The following is a 24,984-nucleotide window of genomic DNA, read 5'->3' on the forward strand; positions in this document are numbered from 1 at the left end:
TTATGTTCTATGATATTTTTTGATCAGAAGCGTAGTTTTCGAGATATATCGAGATATTTAAAAGTTCCGAAGCCGCACCAACATAATAGAGATACAGAAACACCGTGGCTCCTTTCTTTGAGATAACTCTGCACTAGTGCGAGCCGCAAATGCCACTTCCAGCTTAGCTGTGCAGAAGAAGAACAACAAGAAGAAGAAATATCTCGAAATATGTCCGTCAGGCCCCTTCCCTTGAGATAAATCTGCAAATATCTCGAAAACGAAGCGAGCTATGGCAAAATGTTAAGAGACCTTTTTTGTAGAGAATTAAGTTTCCTACTTTTTATGTTCTATGATATTTTTCGATCAGAGGCGTAGTTCTCGAGATATATCAAGATATTTAAAAGTTCCGAAGCCGCACCAACATAATAGAGATACAGAAACACCGTGGCCCCTTTCTTTGAGATAACTCTGCACGATTGCGAGCTGGAAATGCCACTTCCAGTTTAGCTGTGCAGAAGAAGAACAACAAGAAGTAGGAATATCTCGAAATATGTCCATCAGGACCCTTCCCTTGAGATAAATCTGCAAATATCTCGGAAACGAAGCGAGCTATGGCAAAATGTTAAGAGACCTTTTTTGTAGAGAATTAAGTTTCCTACTTTTAATCTTCTATGATATTTTTTGATCAGATGCGTAGTTCTCGAGATATATCAAGATATTTAAAAGTTCCGAAGCCGCACCAACATAATAGAGATACAGAAACACCGTGGCCCCTTTCTTTGAGATAACTCTGCACGATTGCGAGCTGGAAATGCCACTTACAGTTTAGCTGTGCAGAAGAAGAACAACAAGAAGAAGAAATATCTCGAAATATGTCCATCAGGACCCTTCCCTTGAGATAAATCTGCAAATATCTCGGAAACGAAGCGAGCTATGGCAAAATGTTAAGAGACCTTTTTTGTAGAGAATAATGTTTCCTACAATTTACGTTCTATGATATTTTTTGATCAGAAGCGTAGTTTTCGAGATATATCGAAATATTTAAAAGTTCCGAAGCCGCACCAACATAATAGAGATACAGAAACACCGTGGCCCCTTTCTTTGAGATAACTCTGCACTATTCCGAGCTGGAAATGCCACTTCCAGTTTAGCTGTGCAGAAGAAGAACAACAAGAAGAAGAAATATCTCGAAATATGTCCGTTAGGCCCCTTCCCTTGAGATAAATCTGCAAATATCTCGGAAACGAAGCGAGCTCTGGCAAAATGTTAAGAGACCTTTTTTGTAGAGAATTAAGTTTCCTACTTTTTATGTTCTATGATATTTTTTGATCAGATGCGTAGTTCTCGAGATATATCAAGATATTTAAAAGTTCCGAAGCCGCACCAACATAATAGAGATACAGAAACACCGTGGCCCCTTTCTTTGAGATAACTCTGCACTATTGCGAGCTGCAAATGCCACTTCCAGCTTAGCTGTGCAGAGGAAGAACAACAAGAAGAAGATGTATCTCGAAATATGTCCGTCAGGCCCGTTCCTTTGAGATGAATCTGCAAATATCTCGGATACGAAGCGAGCTATGGCAAAATGTTAAGAGACGTTTTTTGTAGAGAATTATGTTTCCTACAATTTATGTTCTATGATATTTTTTGATCAGAAGCGTAGTTTTCGAGATATATCGAGATATTTAAAAGTTCCGAAGCCGCACCAACATAATAGAGATACAGAAACACCGTGGCCCCTTTCTTTGGGATAACTCTGCACGATTGCGAGCTGGAAATGCCACTTCCAGTTTAGCTGTGCAGAAGAAGAACAACAAGAAGAAGAAATATCTCGAAATATGTCCATCAGGACCCTTCCCTTGAGATAAATCTGCAAATATCTCGGAAACGAAGCGAGCTATGGCAAAATGTTAAGAGACCTTTTTTGTAGAGAATAATGTTTCCTACAATTTACGTTCTATGATATTTTTTGATCAGAAGCGTAGTTTTCGAGATACATCGAGATATTTAAAAGTTCCGAAGCCGCACCAACATAATAGAGATACAGAAACACCGTGGCCCCTTTCTTTGAGATAACTCTGCACTATTGCGACCTGCAAATGCCACTTCCAGCTCAGCTGTGCAGAAGAAGAACAACAAGAAGAAGAAATATCTCGAAATATGTCCGTCAGGCCCCTTTCCTTGAGATAAATCTGCAAATATCTCGGAAACGAAGCAAGCTATGGCAAAATGTTAAGAGACCTTTTTTGTAGAGAATTAAGTTTCCTACTTTTTATGTTCTATGATATTTTTTGATCAGATGCGTAGTTCTCGAGATATATCAAGATATTTAAAAGTTCCGAAGCCGCACCAACATAATAGAGATACAGAAACACCGTGGCCCCTTTCTTTGAGATAACTCTGCACTATTGCGAGCTGCAAATGCCACTTCCAGCTTAGCTGTGCAGAGGAAGAACAACAAGAAGAAGAAGTATCTCGAAATATGTCCCTCAGGCCCGTTCCTTTGAGCTGAATCTGCAAATATGTCGGAAACGAAGCGAGCTATGGCAAAATGTTAAGAGACGTTTTTTGTAGAGAATTATGTTTCCTACTTTTAATCTTCTATGATATTTTTTGATCAGATGCGTAGTTCTCGAGATATATCAAGATATTTAAAAGTTCCGAAGCCGCACCAACATAATAGAGATACAGAAACACCGTGGCCCCTTTCTTTGAGATAACTCTGCACTATTGCGCGCTGCAAATGCCACTTCCAGCTTAGCTGTGCAGAAGAAGAACAACAAGAAGAAGAAATATCTCGAAATATGTCCGTCAGGCCCCTTCCCTTGAGATAAATCTGCAAATATCTCGGAAACGAAGCGAGCTATGGCAAAATGTTAAGAGACCTTTTTTGTAGAGAATTAAGTTTCCTACTTTTTATGTTCTATGATATTTTTCGATCAGAGGCGTAGTTCTCGAGATATATCAAGATATTTAAAAGTTCCGAAGCCGCACCAACATAATAGAGATACAGAAACACCGTGGCCCCTTTCTTTGAGATAACTCTGCACGATTGCGAGCTGGAAATGCCACTTACAGTTTAGCTGTGCAGAAGAAGAACAACAAGAAGAAGAAATATCTCGAAATATGTCCATCAGGACCCTTCCCTTGAGATAAATCTGCAAATATCTCGGAAACGAAGCGAGCTATGGCAAAATGTTAAGAGACCTTTTTTGTAGAGAATAATGTTTCCTACAATTTACGTTCTATGATATTTTTTGATCAGAAGCGTAGTTTTCGAGATATATCGAAATATTTAAAAGTTCCGAAGCCGCACCAACATAATAGAGATACAGAAACACCGTGGCCCCTTTCTTTGAGATAACTCTGCACTATTCCGAGCTGGAAATGCCACTTCCAGTTTAGCTGTGCAGAAGAAGAACAACAAGAAGAAGAAATATCTCGAAATATGTCCGTTAGGCCCCTTCCCTTGAGATAAATCTGCAAATATCTCGGAAACGAAGCGAGCTATGGCAAAATGTTAAGAGACCTTTTTTGTAGAGAATTAAGTTTCCTACTTTTTATGTTCTATGATATTTTTTGATCAGATGCGTAGTTCTCGAGATATATCAAGATATTTAAAAGTTCCGAAGCCGCACCAACATAATAGAGATACAGAAACACCGTGGCCCCTTTCTTTGAGATAACTCTGCACTATTGCGAGCTGCAAATGCCACTTCCAGCTTAGCTGTGCAGAAGAAGAACAACAAGAAGAAGAAATATCTCGAAATATGTCCGTCAGGCCCCTTCCCTTGAGATATATCTGCAAATATCTCGGAAACGAAGCGAGCTATGGCAAAATGTTAAGAGACCTTTTTTGTAGAGAATTATGTTTCCTACAATTTAGGTTCTATGATATTTTTTGGTCAGAAGCGTAGTTTTCGAGATATATCGAGATATTTAAAAGTTCCGAAGCCGCACCAACATAATAGAGATACAGAAACACCGTGGCCCCTTTCTTTGAGATAACTCTGCACTAGTGCGAGCCGCAAATGCCACTTCCAGCTTAGCTGTGCAGAAGAAGAACAACAAGAAGAAGAAATATCTCGAAATATGTCCGTCAGGCCCCTTCCCTTGAGATAAATCTGCAAATATCTCGGAAACGAAGCGAGCTATGGCAAAATGTTAAGAGACCTTTTTTGTAGAGAATTAAGTTTCCTACTTTTTATGTTCTATGATATTTTTTGATCAGATGCGTAGTTCTCGAGATATATCAAGATATTTAAAAGTTCCGAAGCCGCACCAACATAATAGAGATACAGAAACACCGTGGCCCCTTTCTTTGAGATAACTCTGCACTATTGCGAGCTGCAAATGCCACTTCCAGCTTAGCTGTGCAGAAGAAGAACAACAAGAAGAAGAAATATCTCGAAATATGTCCGTCAGGCCCCTTCCCTTGAGATATATCTGCAAATATCTCGGAAACGAAGCGAGCTATGGCAAAATGTTAAGAGACCTTTTTTGTAGAGAATTATGTTTCCTACAATTTAGGTTCTATGATATTTTTTGGTCAGAAGCGTAGTTTTCGAGATATATCGAGATATTTAAAAGTTCCGAAGCCGCACCAACATAATAGAGATACAGAAACACCGTGGCCCCTTTCTTTGAGATAACTCTGCACTAGTGCGAGCCGCAAATGCCACTTCCAGCTTAGCTGTGCAGAAGAAGAACAACAAGAAGAAGAAATATCTCGAAATATGTCCGTCAGGCCCCTTCCCTTGAGATAAATCTGCAAATATCTCGGAAACGAAGCGAGCTATAGCAAAATGTTAAGAGACCTTTTTTGTAGAGAATAATGTTTCCTACAATTTACGTTCTATGACATTTTTTGATCAGAAGCGTAGTTTTCGAGATATATCGAGATATTTAAAAGTTCCGAAGCCGCACCAACATAATAGAGATATAGAAACACCGTGGCCCCTTTCTTTGAGATAACTCTGCACTATTGCGACCTGCAAATGCCACTTCCAGCTCAGCTGTGCAGAAGAAGAACAACAAGAAGAAGAAATATCTCGAAATATGTCCGTCAGGCCCCTTTCCTTGAGATAAATCTGCAAATATCTCGGAAACGAAGCAAGCTATGGCAAAATGTTAAGAGACCTTTTTTGTAGAGAATTAAGTTTCCTACTTTTTATGTTCTATGATATTTTTTGATCAGATGCGTAGTTCTCGAGATATATCAAGATATTTAAAAGTTCCGAAGCCGCACCAACATAATAGAGATACAGAAACACCGTGGCCCCTTTCTTTGAGATAACTCTGCACTATTGCGAGCTGCAAATGCCACTTCCAGCTTAGCTGTGCAGAGGAAGAACAACAAGAAGAAGAAGTATCTCGAAATATGTCCCTCAGGCCCGTTCCTTTGAGCTGAATCTGCAAATATGTCGGAAACGAAGCGAGCTATGGCAAAATGTTAAGAGACGTTTTTTGTAGAGAATTATGTTTCCTACTTTTAATCTTCTATGATATTTTTTGATCAGATGCGTAGTTCTCGAGATATATCAAGATATTTAAAAGTTCCGAAGCCGCACCAACATAATAGAGATACAGAAACACCGTGGCCCCTTTCTTTGAGATAACTCTGCACTATTGCGCGCTGCAAATGCCACTTCCAGCTTAGCTGTGCAGAAGAAGAACAACAAGAAGAAGAAATATCTCGAAATATGTCCGTCAGGCCCCTTCCCTTGAGATAAATCTGCAAATATCTCGGAAACGAAGCGAGCTATGGCAAAATGTTAAGAGACCTTTTTTGTAGAGAATTAAGTTTCCTACTTTCTATGTTCTATGATATTTTTCGATCAGAGGCGTAGTTCTCGAGATATATCAAGATATTTAAAAGTTCCGAAGCCGCACCAACATAATAGAGATACAGAAACACCGTGGCCCCTTTCTTTGAGATAACTCTGCACGATTGCGAGCTGGAAATGCCACTTACAGTTTAGCTGTGCAGAAGAAGAACAACAAGAAGAAGAAATATCTCGAAATATGTCCATCAGGACCCTTCCCTTGAGATAAATCTGCAAATATCTCGGAAACGAAGCGAGCTATGGCAAAATGTTAAGAGACCTTTTTTGTAGAGAATAATGTTTCCTACAATTTACGTTCTATGATATTTTTTGATCAGAAGCGTAGTTTTCGAGATATATCGAAATATTTAAAAGTTCCGAAGCCGCACCAACATAATAGAGATACAGAAACACCGTGGCCCCTTTCTTTGAGATAACTCTGCACTATTCCGAGCTGGAAATGCCACTTCCAGTTTAGCTGTGCAGAAGAAGAACAACAAGAAGAAGAAATATCTCGAAATATGTCCGTTAGGCCCCTTCCCTTGAGATAAATCTGCAAATATCTCGGAAACGAAGCGAGCTATGGCAAAATGTTAAGAGACCTTTTTTGTAGAGAATTAAGTTTCCTACTTTTTATGTTCTATGATATTTTTTGATCAGATGCGTAGTTCTCGAGATATATCAAGATATTTAAAAGTTCCGAAGCCGCACCAACATAATAGAGATACAGAAACACCGTGGCCCCTTTCTTTGAGATAACTCTGCACTATTGCGAGCTGCAAATGCCACTTCCAGCTTAGCTGTGCAGAAGAAGAACAACAAGAAGAAGAAATATCTCGAAATATGTCCGTCAGGCCCCTTCCCTTGAGATATATCTGCAAATATCTCGGAAACGAAGCGAGCTATGGCAAAATGTTAAGAGACCTTTTTTGTAGAGAATTATGTTTCCTACAATTTAGGTTCTATGATATTTTTTGGTCAGAAGCGTAGTTTTCGAGATATATCGAGATATTTAAAAGTTCCGAAGCCGCACCAACATAATAGAGATACAGAAACACCGTGGCCCCTTTCTTTGAGATAACTCTGCACTAGTGCGAGCCGCAAATGCCACTTCCAGCTTAGCTGTGCAGAAGAAGAACAACAAGAAGAAGAAATATCTCGAAATATGTCCGTCAGGCCCCTTCCCTTGAGATAAATCTGCAAATATCTCGGAAACGAAGCGAGCTATGGCAAAATGTTAAGAGACCTTTTTTCTAGAGAATTAAGTTTCCTACTTTTTATGTTCTATGATATTTTTCGATCAGAGGCGTAGTTCTCGAGATATATCAAGATATTTAAAAGTTCCGAAGCCGCACCAACATAATAGAGATACAGAAACACCGTGGCCCCTTTCTTTGAGATAACTCTGCACGATTGCGAGCTGGAAATGCCACTTCCAGTTTAGCTGTGCAGAAGAAGAACAACAAGAAGAAGAAATATCTCGAAATATGTCCATCAGGACCCTTCCCTTGAGATAAATCTGCAATTATCTCGGAAACGAAGCGAGCTATGGCAAAATGTTAAGAGACCTTTTTTGTAGAGAATTAAGTTTCCTACTTTTTATGTTCTATGATATTTTTTGATCAGATGCGTAGTTCTCGAGATATATCAAGATATTTAAAAGTTCCGAAGCCGCACCAACATAATAGAGATACAGAAACACCGTGGCCCCTTTCTCTGAGATAACTCTGCACTATTGCGAGCTGCAAATGCCACTTCCAGCTTAGCTGTGCAGAAGAAGAACAACAAGAAGAAGGAATATCTCGAAATATGTCCGTCAGGCCCCTTCCCTTGAGATATATCTGCAAATATCTCGGAAACGAAGCGAGCTATGGCAAAATGTTAAGAGACCTTTTTTGTAGAGAATTATGTTTCCTACAATATAGGTTCTATGATATTTTTTGGTCAGAAGCGTAGTTTTCGAGATATATCGAGATATTTAAAAGTTCCGAAGCCGCACCAACATAATAGAGATACAGAAACACCGTGGCCCCTTTCTTTGAGATAACTCTGCACTAGTGCGAGCCGCAAATGCCACTTCCAGCTTAGCTGTGCAGAAGAAGAACAACAAGAAGAAGAAATATCTCGAAATATGTCCGTCAGGCCCCTTCCCTTGAGATAAATCTGCAAATATCTCGGAAACGAAGCGAGCTATGGCAAAATGTTAAGAGACCTTTTTTCTAGAGAATTAAGTTTCCTACTTTTTATGTTCTATGATATTTTTCGATCAGAGGCGTAGTTCTCGAGATATATCAAGATATTTAAAAGTTCCGAAGCCGCACCAACATAATAGAGATACAGAAACACCGTGGCCCCTTTCTTTGAGATAACTCTGCACGATTGCGAGCTGGAAATGCCACTTCCAGTTTAGCTGTGCAGAAGAAGAACAACAAGAAGAAGAAATATCTCGAAATATGTCCATCAGGACCCTTCCCTTGAGATAAATCTGCAATTATCTCGGAAACGAAGCGAGCTATGGCAAAATGTTAAGAGACCTTTTTTGTAGAGAATTAAGTTTCCTACTTTTTATGTTCTATGATATTTTTTGATCAGATGCGTAGTTCTCGAGATATATCAAGATATTTAAAAGTTCCGAAGCCGCACCAACATAATAGAGATACAGAAACACCGTGGCCCCTTTCTCTGAGATAACTCTGCACTATTGCGAGCTGCAAATGCCACTTCCAGCTTAGCTGTGCAGAAGAAGAACAACAAGAAGAAGAAATATCTCGAAATATGTCCGTCAGGCCCCTTCCCTTGAGATATATCTGCAAATATCTCGGAAACGAAGCGAGCTATGGCAAAATGTTAAGAGACCTTTTTTGTAGAGAATTATGTTTCCTACAATTTAGGTTCTATGATATTTTTTGGTCAGAAGCGTAGTTTTCGAGATATATCGAGATATTTAAAAGTTCCGAAGCCGCACCAACATAATAGAGATACAGAAACACCGTGGCCCCTTTCTTTGAGATAACTCTGCACTAGTGCGAGCCGCAAATGCCACTTCCAGCTTAGCTGTGCAGAAGAAGAACAACAAGAAGAAGAAATATCTCGAAATATGTCGGTCAGGCCCCTTCCCTTGAGATAAATCTGCAAATATCTCGGGAACGAAGCGAGCTATTGCAAAATGTTAAGAGACGTTTTTTGTAGTGAATTATGTTTCCTACAATTTATGTTCTATGATATTTTTTGATCAGAAGCGTAGTTTTCGAGATATGTCGAGATATTTAAAAGTTCCGAAGCCGCACCAACATAATAGAGATACAGAAACACCGTGGCTCCTTTCTTTGAGATAACTCTGCACTATTGCGAGCTGCAAATGCCACTTCCAGCTTAGCTGTGCAGAAGAAGAACAACAAGAAGAAGAAATATCTCGAAATATGTCCGTCAGGCCCCTTCCCTTGAGATATATCTGCAAATATCTCGGAAACGAAGCGAGCTATGGCAAAATGTTAAGAGACCTTTTTTGTAGAGAATTATGTTTCCTACAATTTAGGTTCTATGATATTTTTTGGTCAGAAGCGTAGTTTTCGAGATATATCGAGATATTTAAAAGTTCCGAAGCCGCACCAACATAATAGAGATACAGAAACACCGTGGCCCCTTTCTTTGAGATAACTCTGCACTAGTGCGAGCCGCAAATGCCACTTCCAGCTTAGCTGTGCAGAAGAAGAACAACAAGAAGAAGAAATATCTCGAAATATGTCCGTCAGGCCCCTTCCCTTGAGATAAATCTGCAAATATCTCGGAAACGAAGCGAGCTATAGCAAAATGTTAAGAGACCTTTTTTGTAGAGAATAATGTTTCCTACAATTTACGTTCTATGACATTTTTTGATCAGAAGCGTAGTTTTCGAGATATATCGAGATATTTAAAAGTTCCGAAGCCGCACCAACATAATAGAGATATAGAAACACCGTGGCCCCTTTCTTTGAGATAACTCTGCACTATTGCGACCTGCAAATGCCACTTCCAGCTCAGCTGTGCAGAAGAAGAACAACAAGAAGAAGAAATATCTCGAAATATGTCCGTCAGGCCCCTTTCCTTGAGATAAATCTGCAAATATCTCGGAAACGAAGCAAGCTATGGCAAAATGTTAAGAGACCTTTTTTGTAGAGAATTAAGTTTCCTACTTTTTATGTTCTATGATATTTTTTGATCAGATGCGTAGTTCTCGAGATATATCAAGATATTTAAAAGTTCCGAAGCCGCACCAACATAATAGAGATACAGAAACACCGTGGCCCCTTTCTTTGAGATAACTCTGCACTATTGCGAGCTGCAAATGCCACTTCCAGCTTAGCTGTGCAGAGGAAGAACAACAAGAAGAAGAAGTATCTCGAAATATGTCCCTCAGGCCCGTTCCTTTGAGCTGAATCTGCAAATATGTCGGAAACGAAGCGAGCTATGGCAAAATGTTAAGAGACGTTTTTTGTAGAGAATTATGTTTCCTACTTTTAATCTTCTATGATATTTTTTGATCAGATGCGTAGTTCTCGAGATATATCAAGATATTTAAAAGTTCCGAAGCCGCACCAACATAATAGAGATACAGAAACACCGTGGCCCCTTTCTTTGAGATAACTCTGCACTATTGCGCGCTGCAAATGCCACTTCCAGCTTAGCTGTGCAGAAGAAGAACAACAAGAAGAAGAAATATCTCGAAATATGTCCGTCAGGCCCCTTCCCTTGAGATAAATCTGCAAATATCTCGGAAACGAAGCGAGCTATGGCAAAATGTTAAGAGACCTTTTTTGTAGAGAATTAAGTTTCCTACTTTCTATGTTCTATGATATTTTTCGATCAGAGGCGTAGTTCTCGAGATATATCAAGATATTTAAAAGTTCCGAAGCCGCACCAACATAATAGAGATACAGAAACACCGTGGCCCCTTTCTTTGAGATAACTCTGCACGATTGCGAGCTGGAAATGCCACTTACAGTTTAGCTGTGCAGAAGAAGAACAACAAGAAGAAGAAATATCTCGAAATATGTCCATCAGGACCCTTCCCTTGAGATAAATCTGCAAATATCTCGGAAACGAAGCGAGCTATGGCAAAATGTTAAGAGACCTTTTTTGTAGAGAATAATGTTTCCTACAATTTACGTTCTATGATATTTTTTGATCAGAAGCGTAGTTTTCGAGATATATCGAAATATTTAAAAGTTCCGAAGCCGCACCAACATAATAGAGATACAGAAACACCGTGGCCCCTTTCTTTGAGATAACTCTGCACTATTCCGAGCTGGAAATGCCACTTCCAGTTTAGCTGTGCAGAAGAAGAACAACAAGAAGAAGAAATATCTCGAAATATGTCCGTTAGGCCCCTTCCCTTGAGATAAATCTGCAAATATCTCGGAAACGAAGCGAGCTATGGCAAAATGTTAAGAGACCTTTTTTGTAGAGAATTAAGTTTCCTACTTTTTATGTTCTATGATATTTTTTGATCAGATGCGTAGTTCTCGAGATATATCAAGATATTTAAAAGTTCCGAAGCCGCACCAACATAATAGAGATACAGAAACACCGTGGCCCCTTTCTTTGAGATAACTCTGCACTATTGCGAGCTGCAAATGCCACTTCCAGCTTAGCTGTGCAGAAGAAGAACAACAAGAAGAAGAAATATCTCGAAATATGTCCGTCAGGCCCCTTCCCTTGAGATATATCTGCAAATATCTCGGAAACGAAGCGAGCTATGGCAAAATGTTAAGAGACCTTTTTTGTAGAGAATTATGTTTCCTACAATTTAGGTTCTATGATATTTTTTGGTCAGAAGCGTAGTTTTCGAGATATATCGAGATATTTAAAAGTTCCGAAGCCGCACCAACATAATAGAGATACAGAAACACCGTGGCCCCTTTCTTTGAGATAACTCTGCACTAGTGCGAGCCGCAAATGCCACTTCCAGCTTAGCTGTGCAGAAGAAGAACAACAAGAAGAAGAAATATCTCGAAATATGTCCGTCAGGCCCCTTCCCTTGAGATAAATCTGCAAATATCTCGGAAACGAAGCGAGCTATGGCAAAATGTTAAGAGACCTTTTTTCTAGAGAATTAAGTTTCCTACTTTTTATGTTCTATGATATTTTTCGATCAGAGGCGTAGTTCTCGAGATATATCAAGATATTTAAAAGTTCCGAAGCCGCACCAACATAATAGAGATACAGAAACACCGTGGCCCCTTTCTTTGAGATAACTCTGCACGATTGCGAGCTGGAAATGCCACTTCCAGTTTAGCTGTGCAGAAGAAGAACAACAAGAAGAAGAAATATCTCGAAATATGTCCATCAGGACCCTTCCCTTGAGATAAATCTGCAATTATCTCGGAAACGAAGCGAGCTATGGCAAAATGTTAAGAGACCTTTTTTGTAGAGAATTAAGTTTCCTACTTTTTATGTTCTATGATATTTTTTGATCAGATGCGTAGTTCTCGAGATATATCAAGATATTTAAAAGTTCCGAAGCCGCACCAACATAATAGAGATACAGAAACACCGTGGCCCCTTTCTCTGAGATAACTCTGCACTATTGCGAGCTGCAAATGCCACTTCCAGCTTAGCTGTGCAGAAGAAGAACAACAAGAAGAAGGAATATCTCGAAATATGTCCGTCAGGCCCCTTCCCTTGAGATATATCTGCAAATATCTCGGAAACGAAGCGAGCTATGGCAAAATGTTAAGAGACCTTTTTTGTAGAGAATTATGTTTCCTACAATATAGGTTCTATGATATTTTTTGGTCAGAAGCGTAGTTTTCGAGATATATCGAGATATTTAAAAGTTCCGAAGCCGCACCAACATAATAGAGATACAGAAACACCGTGGCCCCTTTCTTTGAGATAACTCTGCACTAGTGCGAGCCGCAAATGCCACTTCCAGCTTAGCTGTGCAGAAGAAGAACAACAAGAAGAAGAAATATCTCGAAATATGTCCGTCAGGCCCCTTCCCTTGAGATAAATCTGCAAATATCTCGGAAACGAAGCGAGCTATGGCAAAATGTTAAGAGACCTTTTTTCTAGAGAATTAAGTTTCCTACTTTTTATGTTCTATGATATTTTTCGATCAGAGGCGTAGTTCTCGAGATATATCAAGATATTTAAAAGTTCCGAAGCCGCACCAACATAATAGAGATACAGAAACACCGTGGCCCCTTTCTTTGAGATAACTCTGCACGATTGCGAGCTGGAAATGCCACTTCCAGTTTAGCTGTGCAGAAGAAGAACAACAAGAAGAAGAAATATCTCGAAATATGTCCATCAGGACCCTTCCCTTGAGATAAATCTGCAATTATCTCGGAAACGAAGCGAGCTATGGCAAAATGTTAAGAGACCTTTTTTGTAGAGAATTAAGTTTCCTACTTTTTATGTTCTATGATATTTTTTGATCAGATGCGTAGTTCTCGAGATATATCAAGATATTTAAAAGTTCCGAAGCCGCACCAACATAATAGAGATACAGAAACACCGTGGCTCCTTTCTTTGAGATAACTCTGCACTAGTGCGAGCCGCAAATGCCACTTCCAGCTTAGCTGTGCAGAAGAAGAACAACAAGAAGAAGAAATATCTCGAAATATGTCCGTCAGGCCCCTTCCCTTGAGATAAATCTGCAAATATCTCGAAAACGAAGCGAGCTATGGCAAAATGTTAAGAGACCTTTTTTGTAGAGAATTAAGTTTCCTACTTTTTATGTTCTATGATATTTTTCGATCAGAGGCGTAGTTCTCGAGATATATCAAGATATTTAAAAGTTCCGAAGCCGCACCAACATAATAGAGATACAGAAACACCGTGGCCCCTTTCTTTGAGATAACTCTGCACGATTGCGAGCTGGAAATGCCACTTCCAGTTTAGCTGTGCAGAAGAAGAACAACAAGAAGTAGGAATATCTCGAAATATGTCCATCAGGACCCTTCCCTTGAGATAAATCTGCAAATATCTCGGAAACGAAGCGAGCTATGGCAAAATGTTAAGAGACCTTTTTTGTAGAGAATTAAGTTTCCTACTTTTCATGTTCTATGATATTTTTTGATCAGATGCGTAGTTCTCGAGATATATCAAGATATTTAAAAGTTCCGAAGCAGCACCAACATAATAGAGATACAGAAACACCGTGGCCCCTTTCTTTGAGATAACTCTGCACTATTGCGAGCTGTAAATGCCACTTCCAGCTTAGCTGTGCAGAAGAAGAACAACAAGAAGAAGAAATATCTCGAAATATGTCCGTCAGGCCCCTTCCCTTGAGATAAATCTGCAAATATCTCGGAAACGAAGCGAGCTATGGCAAAATGTTAAGAGACCTTTTTTGTAGAGAATTAAGTTTCCTACTTTTTATGTTGTATGATATTTTTTGATCAGATGCGTAGTTTTCGAGATATATCAAGATATTTAAAAGTTCCGAAGCCGCACCAACATAATAGAGATACAGAAACACCGTGGCCCCTTTCTTTGAGATAACTCTGCACTATTGCGAGCTGCAAATGCCACTTCCAGCTTAGCTGTGCAGAGGAAGAACAACAAGAAGAAGATGTATCTCGAAATATGTCCATCAGGCCCGTTCCTTTGAGATGAATCTGCAAATATCTCGGATACGAAGCGAGCTATGGCAAAATGTTAAGAGACGTTTTTTGTAGAGAATTATGTTTCCTACAATTTATGTTCTATGATATTTTTTGATCAGAAGCGTAGTTTTCGAGATATATCGAGATATTTAAAAGTTCCGAAGCCGCACCAACATAATAGAGATACAGAAACACCGTGGCCCCTTTCTTTGGGATAACTCTGCACGATTGCGAGCTGGAAATGCCACTTCCAGTTTAGCTGTGCAGAAGAAGAACAACAAGAAGAAGAAATATCTCGAAATATGTCCATCAGGACCCTTCCCTTGAGATAAATCTGCAAATATCTCGGAAACGAAGCGAGCTATGGCAAAATGTTAAGAGACCTTTTTTGTAGAGAATAATGTTTCCTACAATTTACGTTCTATGATATTTTTTGATCAGAAGCGTAGTTTTCGAGATATATCGAGATATTTAAAAGTTCCGAAGCCGCACCAACATAATAGAGATACAGAAACACCGTGGCCCCTTTCTTTGAGATAACTCTGCACTATTGCGACCTGCAAATGCCACTTCCTGCTCAGCTGTGCAGAAGAAGAACAACAAGAAGAAGAAATATCTCGAAATATGTCCGTCAGGCCCCTTCCCTTGAGATAAATCTGCAAATATCTCGGAAACGAAGCGAGCTATGGCAAAATGTTAAGAGACCGTTTTTGTAGAGAATTAAGTTTCCTACTTTTTATGTTGTATGATATTTTTTGATCAGATGCGTGGTTCTCGAGATATATCAAGATATTTAAAAGTTCCGAAGCCGCACCAACATAATAGAGATACAGAAACATCGTGGCCCCTTTCTTAGAGATAACTCTGCACGATTGCGAGCTGGAAATGCCACTTCCAGTTTAGCTGTGCAGAAGAAGAACAACAAGAAGAAGAAATATCTCGAAATATGTCCGTCAGGCCCCTTCCCATGAGATAAATCTGCAAATATCTCGGAAACGAAGCGAGCTATTGCAAAATGTTAAGAGACCTTTTTTGTAGAGAATTGAGTTTCCTACTTTTTATGTTCTATGATATTTTTTGATCAGATGCGTAGTTCTCGAGATATATCAAGATATTTAAAAGTTAAGAAGCCGCACCAACATAATAGAGATACAGAAACACCGTGGCCCCTTTCTTTGAGATAACTCTGCACTATTGCGACCTGCAAATGCCACTTCCAGCTCAGCTGTACAGAAGAAGAACAACAAGAAGAAGAAATATCTCGAAATATGTCCGTCAGGCCCCTTCCCTTGAGGTAAATCTGCAAATATCTCGGAAACGAAGCCAGCTATGGCAAAATGTTAAGAGACCGTTTTTGTAGAGAATTAAGTTTCCTACTTTTTATGTTGTATGATATTTTTTGATCAGATGCGTGGTTCTCGAGATATATCAAGATATTTAAAAGTTCCGAAGCCGCACCAACATAATAGAGATACAGAAACATCGTGGCCCCTTTCTTAGAGATAACTCTGCACGATTGCGAGCTGGAAATGCCACTTCCAGTTTAGCTGTGCAGAAGAAGAACAACAAGAAGAAGAAATATCTCGAAATATGTCCGTCAGGCCCCTTCCCTTGAGATAAATCTGCAAATATCTCGGAAACGAAGCGAGCTATTGCAAAATGTTAAGAGACCTTTTTTGTAGAGAATTGAGTTTCCTACTTTTTATGTTCTATGATATTTTTTGATCAGATGCGTAGTTCTCGAGATATATCAAGATATTTAAAAGTTAAGAAGCCGCACCAACATAATAGAGATACTTAAACACCGTGGCCCCTTTCTTTGAGATAACTCTGCACTATTGCGAGCTGGAAATGCCACTTCCAGTTTAGCTGTGCAGAAGAAGAACAACAAGAAGAGGAAATATCTCGAAATATGTCCGTTAGGCCCCTTCCCTTGAGATAAATCTGCAAATATCTCGGAAACGAAGCGAGCTATGGCGAAATGTTAAGCGACCTTTTTTGTAGAGAATTAAGTTTCCTACTTTTTATCTTCTACGATATTTTTTGATCAGATGCGTAGTTCTCGAGATATATCAAGATATTTAAAAGTTCCGAAGCCGCACCAACATAATAGAGATACAGAAACACCGTGGCCCCTTTCTTTGAGATAACTCTGCACTATTGCGCGCTGCAAATGCCACTTCCAGCTTAGCTGTGCAGAAGAAGAACAACAAGAAGAAGAAATATCTCGATATATGTCCGTCAGGCCCCTTCCCTTGAGATAAATCTGCAAATATCTCGGAAACGAAGCGAGCTATGGCAAAATGTTAAGAGACCTTTTTTGTAGAGAATTAAGTTTCCTACAATTTATGTTCTATGATATTTTTTGATCAGAAGCGTGGTTTTCGAGATATATCGAGATATTTAAAAGTTCCGAAGCCGCACCAACATAATAGAGATACAGAAACACCGTGGCCCCTTTCTTTGAGATAACTCTGCACGATTGCGAGCTGGAAATGCCACTTCCAGTTTAGCTGTGCAGAAGAAGAACAACAAGAAGAAGAAATATCTCGAAATATGTCCATCAGGACCCTTCCCTTGAGATAAATCTGCAAATATCTCGGAAACGAAGCGAGCTATGGCAAAATGTTAAGAGACCTTTTTTGTAGAGAATAATGTTTCCTACAATTTACGTTCTATGATATTTTTTGATCAGAAGCGTAGTTTTCGAGATACATCGAGATATTTAAAAGTTCCGAAGCCGCACCAACATAATAGAGATACAGAAACACCGTGGCCCCTTTCTTTGAGATAACTCTGCACTATTGCGAGCTGCAAATGCCACTTCCAGCTTAGCTGTGCAGAAGAAGAACAACAAGAAGAAGAAATATCTCGAAATATGTCCGTCAGGCCCCTTCCCTTGAGATATATCTGCAAATATCTCGGAAACGAAGCGAGCTATGGCAAAATGTTAAGAGACCTTTTTTGTAGAGAATTATGTTTCCTACAATTTAGGTTCTATGATATTTTTTGGTCAGAAGCGTAGTTTTCGAGATATATCGAGATATTTAAAAGTTCCGAAGCCGCACCAACATAATAGAGATACAGAAACACCGTGGCCCCTTTCTTTGAGATAACTCTGCACGATTGCGAGCTGGAAATGCCACTTCCAGTTTAGCTGTGCAGAAGAAGAACAACAAGAAGAAGAAATATCTCGAAATATGTCCATCAGGACCCTTCCCTTGAGATAAATCTGCAAATATCTCGGAAACGAAGCGAGCTATGGCAAAATGTTAAGAGACCTTTTTTGTAGAGAATAATGTTTCCTACAATTTACGTTCTATGATATTTTTTGATCAGAAGCGTAGTTTTCGAGATACATCGAGATATTTAAAAGTTCCGAAGCCGCACCAACATAATAGAGATACAGAAACACCGTGGCCCCTTTCTTTGAGATAACTCTGCACTATTGCGACCTGCAAATGCCACTTCCAGCTCAGCTGTACAGAAGAAGAACAACAAGAAGAAGAAATATCTCGAAATATGTCCGTCAGGCCCCTTCCCTTGAGGTAAATCTGCAAATATCTCGGAAACGAAGCGAGCTATGGCAAAATGTTAAGAGACCTTTTTTGTAGAGAATAATGTTTCCTACAATTTACGTTCTATGATATTTTTTGATCAGAAGCGTAGTTTTCGAGATATATCGAAATATTTAAAAGTTCCGAAGCCGCACCAACATAATAGAGATACAGAAACACCGTGGCCCCTTTCTTTGAGATAACTCTGCACTATTGCGAGCTGCAAATGCCACTTCCAGCTTAGCTGTGCAGAAGAAGAACAACAAGAAGAAGAAATATCTCGATATATGTCCGTCAGGCCCCTTCCCTTGAGATATATCTGCAAATATCTCGGAAACGAAGCGAGCTATGGCAAAATGTTAAGAGACCTTTTTTGTAGAGAATTATGTTTCCTACAATTTAGGTTCTATGATATTTTTTGGTCAGAAGCGTAGTTTTCGAGATATATCGAGATATTTAAAAGTTCCGAAGCCGCACCAACATAATAGAGATACAGAAACACCGTGGCCCCTTTCTTTGAGATAACTCTGCACGATTGCGAGCTGGAAATGCCACTTCCAGTTTAGCTGTGCAGAAGAAGAACAACAGGAAGAAGAAATATCTCGAAATATGTCCATCAGGACCCTTCCCTTGAGATAAATCTGCAAATATCTCGGAAACGAAGCGAGCTATGGCAAAATGTTAAGAGACCTTTTTTGTAGAGAATTAAGTTTCCTACTTTTTATGTTCTATGATATTTTTTGATCAGATGCGTACTTCTCGAGATATATCAAGATATTTAAAAGTTCCGAAGCCGCACCAACATAATAGAGATACAGAAACACCGTGGCCCCTTTCTCTGACATAACTCTGCACTATTGCGAGCTGCAATTGCCACTTCCAGCTTAGCTGTGCAGAAGAAGAACAACAAGAAGAAGAAATATCTCGAAATATGTCCGTCAGGCCCCTTCCCTTGAGATATATCTGCAAATATCTCGGAAACGAAGCGAGCTATGGCAAAATGTTAAGAGACCTTTTTTGTAGAGAATTATGTTTCCTACAATTTAGGTTCTATGATATTTTTTGGTCAGAAGCGTAGTTTTCGAGATATATCGAGATATTTAAAAGTTCCGAAGCCGCACCAACATAATAGAGATACAGAAACACCGTGGCCCCTTTCTTTGAGATAACTCTGCACTAGTGCGAGCCGCAAATGCCACTTCCAGCTTAGCTGTGCAGAAGAAGAACAACAAGAAGAAGAAATATCTCGAAATATGTCGGTCAGGCCCCTTCCCTTGAGATAAATCTGCAAATATCTCGGGAACGAAGCGAGCTATGGCAAAATGTTAAGAGACCTTTTTTGTAGAGAATTAAGTTTCCTACTTTTTATGTTCTATGATATTTTTTGATCAGATGCGTAGTTCTCGAGATATATCAAGATATTTAAAAGTTCCGAAGCCGCACCAACATAATAGAGATACAGAAACACGTGGCCCCTTTCTTAGAGATAACTCTGCACGATTGCGAGCTGGAAATGCCACTTCCAGTTTAGCTGTGCAGAAGAAGAACAACAAGAAGAAGAAATATCTCGAAATATGTCCGTCAGGCCCCTTCCCTTGAGATAAATCTGCAAATATCTCGGAAACGAAGCGAGCTATTGCAAAATGTTAAGAGACCTTTTTTGTAGAGAATTGAGTTTCCTACTTTTTATGTTCTATGATATTTTTTGATCAGATGCGTAGTTCTCGAGATATATCAAGATATTTAAAAGTTAAGAAGCCGCACCAACATAATAGAGATACAGAAACACCGTGGCCCCTTTCTTTGAGATAACTCTGCACTATTGCGACCTGCAAATGCCACTTCCAGCTCAGCTGTACAGAAGAAGAACAACAAGAAGAAGAAATATCTCGAAATATGTCCGTCAGGCCCCTTCCCTTGAGGTAAATCTGCAAATATCTCGGAAACGAAGCGAGCTATGGCAAAATGTTAAGAGACCGTTTTTGTAGAGAATTAAGTTTCCTACTTTTTATGTTGTATGATATTTTTTGATCAGATGCGTGGTTCTCGAGATATATCAAGATATTTAAAAGTTCCGAAGCCGCACCAACATAATAGAGATACAGAAACATCGTGGCCCCTTTCTTAGAGATAACTCTGCACGATTGCGAGCTGGAAATGCCACTTCCAGTTTAGCTGTGCAGAAGAAGAACAACAAGAAGAAGAAATATCTCGAAATATGTCCGTCAGGCCCCTTCCCTTGAGATAAATCTGCAAATATCTCGGAAACGAAGCGAGCTATTGCAAAATGTTAAGAGACCTTTTTTGTAGAGAATTGAGTTTCCTACTTTTTATGTTCTATGATATTTTTTGATCAGATGCGTAGTTCTCGAGATATATCAAGATATTTAAAAGTTAAGAAGCCGCACCAACATAATAGAGATACTTAAACACCGTGGCCCCTTTCTTTGAGATAACTCTGCACTATTGCGAGCTGGAAATGCCACTTCCAGTTTAGCTGTGCAGAAGAAGAACAACAAGAAGAGGAAATATCTCGAAATATGTCCGTTAGGCCCCTTCCCTTGAGATAAATCTGCAAATATCTCGGAAACGAAGCGAGCTATGGCGAAATGTTAAGCGACCTTTTTTGTAGAGAATTAAGTTTCCTACTTTTTATCTTCTACGATATTTTTTGATCAGATGCGTAGTTCTCGAGATATATCAAGATATTTAAAAGTTCCGAAGCCGCACCAACATAATAGAGATACAGAAACACCGTGGCCCCTTTCTTTGAGATAACTCTGCACTATTGCGCGCTGCAAATGCCACTTCCAGCTTAGCTGTGCAGAAGAAGAACAACAAGAAGAAGAAATATCTCGATATATGTCCGTCAGGCCCCTTCCCTTGAGATAAATCTGCAAATATCTCGGAAACGAAGCGAGCTATGGCAAAATGTTAAGAGACCTTTTTTGTAGAGAATTAAGTTTCCTACAATTTATGTTCTATGATATTTTTTGATCAGAAGCGTGGTTTTCGAGATATATCGAGATATTTAAAAGTTCCGAAGCCGCACCAACATAATAGAGATACAGAAACACCGTGGCCCCTTTCTTTGAGATAACTCTGCACGATTGCGAGCTGGAAATGCCACTTCCAGTTTAGCTGTGCAGAAGAAGAACAACAAGAAGAAGAAATATCTCGAAATATGTCCATCAGGACCCTTCCCTTGAGATAAATCTGCAAATATCTCGGAAACGAAGCGAGCTATGGCAAAATGTTAAGAGACCTTTTTTGTAGAGAATAATGTTTCCTACAATTTACGTTCTATGATATTTTTTGATCAGAAGCGTAGTTTTCGAGATACATCGAGATATTTAAAAGTTCCGAAGCCGCACCAACATAATAGAGATACAGAAACACCGTGGCCCCTTTCTTTGAGATAACTCTGCACTATTGCGAGCTGCAAATGCCACTTCCAGCTTAGCTGTGCAGAAGAAGAACAACAAGAAGAAGAAATATCTCGAAATATGTCCGTCAGGCCCCTTCCCTTGAGATATATCTGCAAATATCTCGGAAACGAAGCGAGCTATGGCAAAATGTTAAGAGACCTTTTTTGTAGAGAATTATGTTTCCTACAATTTAGGTTCTATGATATTTTTTGGTCAGAAGCGTAGTTTTCGAGATATATCGAGATATTTAAAAGTTCCGAAGCCGCACCAACATAATAGAGATACAGAAACACCGTGGCCCCTTTCTTTGAGATAACTCTGCACGATTGCGAGCTGGAAATGCCACTTCCAGTTTAGCTGTGCAGAAGAAGAACAACAAGAAGAAGAAATATCTCGAAATATGTCCATCAGGACCCTTCCCTTGAGATAAATCTGCAAATATCTCGGAAACGAAGCGAGCTATGGCAAAATGTTAAGAGACCTTTTTTGTAGAGAATAATGTTTCCTACAATTTACGTTCTATGATATTTTTTGATCAGAAGCGTAGTTTTCGAGATACATCGAGATATTTAAAAGTTCCGAAGCCGCACCAACATAATAGAGATACAGAAACACCGTGGCCCCTTTCTTTGAGATAACTCTGCACTATTGCGACCTGCAAATGCCACTTCCAGCTCAGCTGTACAGAAGAAGAACAACAAGAAGAAGAAATATCTCGAAATATGTCCGTCAGGCCCCTTCCCTTGAGGTAAATCTGCAAATATCTCGGAAACGAAGCGAGCTATGGCAAAATGTTAAGAGACCTTTTTTGTAGAGAATAATGTTTCCTACAATTTACGTTCTATGATATTTTTTGATCAGAAGCGTAGTTTTCGAGATATATCGAAATATTTAAAAGTTCCGAAGCCGCACCAACATAATAGAGATACAGAAACACCGTGGCCCCTTTCTTTGAGATAACTCTGCACTATTGCGAGCTGCAAATGCCACTTCCAGCTTAGCTGTGCAGAAGAAGAACAACAAGAAGAAGAAATATCTCGATATATGTCCGTCAGGCCCCTTCCCTTGAGATATATCTGCAAATATCTCGGAAACGAAGCGAGCTATGGCAAAATGTTAAGAGACCTTTTTTGTAGAGAATTATGTTTCCTACAATTTAGGTTCTATGATATTTTTTGGTCAGAAGCGTAGTTTTCGAGATATATCGAGATATTTAAAAGTTCCGAAGCCGCACCAACATAATAGAGATACAGAAACACCGTGGCCCCTTTCTTTGAGATAACTCTGCACGATTGCGAGCTGGAAATGCCACTTCCAGTTTAGCTGTGCAGAAGAAGAACAACAGGAAGAAGAAATATCTCGAAATATGTCCATCAGGACCCTTCCCTTGAGATAAATCTGCAAATATCTCGGAAACGAAGCGAGCTATGGCAAAATGTTAAGAGACCTTTTTTGTAGAGAATTAAGTTTCCTACTTTTTATGTTCTATGATATTTTTTGATCAGATGCGTACTTCTCGAGATATATCAAGATATTTAAAAGTTCCGAAGCCGCACCAACATAATAGAGATACAGAAACACCGTGGCCCCTTTCTCTGACATAACTCTGCACTATTGCGAGCTGCAATTGCCACTTCCAGCTTAGCTGTGCAGAAGAAGAACAACAAGAAGAAGAAATATCTCGAAATATGTCCGTCAGGCCCCTTCCCTTGAGATATATCTGCAAATATCTCGGAAACGAAGCGAGCTATGGCAAAATGTTAAGAGACCTTTTTTGTAGAGAATTATGTTTCCTACAATTTAGGTTCTATGATATTTTTTGGTCAGAAGCGTAGTTTTCGAGATATATCGAGATATTTAAAAGTTCCGAAGCCGCACCAACATAATAGAGATACAGAAACACCGTGGCCCCTTTCTTTGAGATAACTCTGCACTAGTGCGAGCCGCAAATGCCACTTCCAGCTTAGCTGTGCAGAAGAAGAACAACAAGAAGAAGAAATATCTCGAAATATGTCGGTCAGGCCCCTTCCCTTGAGATAAATCTGCAAATATCTCGGGAACGAAGCGAGCTATGGCAAAATGTTAAGAGACCTTTTTTGTAGAGAATTAAGTTTCCTACTTTTTATGTTCTATGATATTTTTTGATCAGATGCGTAGTTCTCGAGATATATCAAGATATTTAAAAGTTCCGAAGCCGCACCAACATAATAGAGATACAGAAACACGTGGCCCCTTTCTTTGAGATAACTCTGCACTATTGCGAGCTGCAAATGCCACTTCCAGCTTAGCTGTGCAGAGGAAGAACAACAAGAAGAAGAAGTATCTCGAAATATGTCCGTCAGGCCCGTTCCTTTGAGCTGAATCTGCAAATATCTCGGAAACGAAGCGAGCTATGGCAAAATGTTAAGAGACGTTTTTTGTAGTGAATTATGTTTCCTACAATTTATGTTCTATGATATTTTTTGATCAGAAGCGTAGTTTTCGAGATATATCGAGATATTTAAAAGTTCCGAAGCCGCACCAACATAATAGAGATACAGAAACACCGTGGCTCCTTTCTTTGAGATAACTCTGCACTAGTGCGAGCCGCAAATGCCACTTCCAGCTTAGCTGTGCAGAAGAAGGACAACAAGAAGAAGAAATATCTCGAAATATGTCCGTCAGGCCCCTTCCCTTGAGATAAATCTGCAAATATCTCGGAAACGAAGCGAGCTATGGCAAAATGTTAAGAGACCTTTTTTGTAGAGAATTAAGTTTCCTACTTTTTATGTTCTATGATATTTTTCGATCAGAGGCGTAGTTCTCGAGATATATCAAGATATTTAAAAGTTCCGAAGCCGCACCAACATAATAGAGATACAGAAACACCGTGGCCCCTTTCTTTGAGATAACTCTGCACGATTGCGAGCTGGAAATGCCACTTCCAGTTTAGCTGTGCAGAAGAAGAACAACATGAAGAAGGAATATCTCGAAATATGTCCATCAGGACCCTTCCGTTGAGATAAATCTGCAAATATCTCGGAAACGAAGCGAGCTATGGCAAAATGTTAAGAGACCTTTTTTGTAGAGAATTAAGTTTCCTACTTTTCATGTTCTATGATATTTTTTGATCAGATGCGTAGTTCTCGAGATATATCAAGATATTTAAAAGTTCCGAAGCAGCACCAACATAATAGAGATACAGAAACACCGTGGCCCCTTTCTTTGAGATAACTCTGCACTATTGCGAGCTGTAAATGCCACTTCCAGCTTAGCTGTGCAGAAGAAGAACAACAAGAAGAAGATGTATCTCGAAATATGTCCGTCAGGCCCGTTCCTTTGAGCTGAATCTGCAAATATCTCGGAAACGAAGCGAGCTATGGCAAAATGTTAAGAGACGTTTTTTGTAGAGAATTATGTTTCCTACAATTTATGTTCTATGATATTTTTTGATCAGAAGCGTAGTTTTCGAGATATATCGAGATATTTAAAAGTTCCGAAGCCGCACCAACATAATAGAGTTACAGAAACACCGTGGCCCCTTTCTTTGAAATATCTCTGCACTATTGCGAGCTGGAAATGCCACTTCCTGTTTAGCTGTGCAGAAGAAGAACAACAAGGA

This window comes from Osmia lignaria, unplaced genomic scaffold, assembly GCF_051020975.1.
Source record: "Osmia lignaria lignaria isolate PbOS001 unplaced genomic scaffold, iyOsmLign1 scaffold0005, whole genome shotgun sequence".
In the NCBI taxonomy this organism is placed as follows: domain Eukaryota; kingdom Metazoa; phylum Arthropoda; class Insecta; order Hymenoptera; family Megachilidae; genus Osmia; species Osmia lignaria.